Here is a 1,199-nt window from a genome sequence, read left to right as displayed (position 1 = left end):
ACAGTCCCAGGACTGATCATGCTTAATTCAACAGTTTATTTCTTTTTTCATGGACATCTGTGCTTGTGGCTATGATTTTGTATCGCACTCACATTATGTAGATGTATTTTCTGCTAGCAGAAGTGTTCTTTTGAAAAGTGTTTGATTTCATATGGTGCCATGGAATATATCAATTACTTCCTGGCATTCTAGAAAGAATACCACAACTTCCAGCTGCCATGCCACCTGAACCAGCTGGAGAAACTGTCCCTTAGATGGTGAGGAGCCACCGAAGGGTTTAGAGGAGGGGAGCAGAATGAATGCATTTGCAATTTTGAAATTTCACTCTTGTTCCAGCTTGGGGAGGAGACTGGAGCAGAGAGTGATGAAAGCAGTTAAGACGCAGGAATTAACACACGGTTGTAGCAGTTCAGGCAAGAAATAATGGTGATAGTGACATGGGATTGGAGTGGAAGGGAGGGAACAGGGCACGCTTTAAAAAGGGCATCCATTATAAGGGCCTTGTGCACCACGTTAGAGATGCTAAGGTTTCATCCTCTAGAGAATAAGAGTCTTTGAAGAGTTTCTTGATGAATGGCTGCAGCAGAATCACCTGTCCTTCTTCTTATAGAAACAGAGGCCAAGAGGCCACCTCAGACCTGCCAAATCAGAACCTTTGTTTGGGAGGAGTATGGGTGTGTAAGAAGCTCTCCAGGCGGTTGTGAGGTGAATTACCACTGGAGAACCACTGCGTGATGGTTAGTGAGTGGCGGTATAGCAGTCAGATCTAGGTTTACACAGTGCACTCAAGACACCACGAGAAGAACTGATTGAATGAAGGCAAGAACAGAGACAGATAGCATTTGTGTTTGTTTTTGTTTAATTTGTGGACAAAGACTTACAGACAAGTGTGAAAGTAAATCCTCTTTTGCAACACACAACTCATTGTTCAGTATGAGTTTTGATACAGATAAGAAGGAACATGATCCGTAAAATGGGTGTGTATTGGTGAGCATAAAGATTGCTTCCAGGGCTGTAGAGTTAAATAAGCTTTTAAATTACCAGATGTATTGATCCTAGTACTCAGTTTTAATGTTGACATAAAACAAAGATGGGCTTCTTTTTTTAGGCTTTTATCTTCGGAATACAGTGTCTGGATTTTCCAAAGGTATTGGCATATCCCAATGATCTCTGTCAAGTTTTAGGGTGTGGTAACTTAG

General features: G+C 41.7%; 1 non-coding gene across 1 annotated transcript; it reads left to right on the top strand.

Moving 5' to 3' along the window:
* The first annotated feature begins 837 nt into the window (after window positions 1-837).
* Window positions 838-964, top strand: LOC147341548 (small nucleolar RNA SNORA40). The gene has a single exon (XR_015160014.1). It is a non-coding gene; the product is annotated as a small nucleolar RNA SNORA40 (small nucleolar RNA).
* Window positions 965-1,199: the final 235 nt, after the last annotated feature.

The sequence above is a fragment of the Bos grunniens genome, chromosome X (genome assembly GCF_055505025.1).
Source record: "Bos grunniens cultivar Pamir isolate PY7600 chromosome X, Bosgru_T2T1.0, whole genome shotgun sequence".
Lineage (NCBI taxonomy): Eukaryota > Metazoa > Chordata > Mammalia > Artiodactyla > Bovidae > Bos > Bos grunniens.
This window is presented reverse-complemented; position numbering and strand designations above follow the sequence as displayed.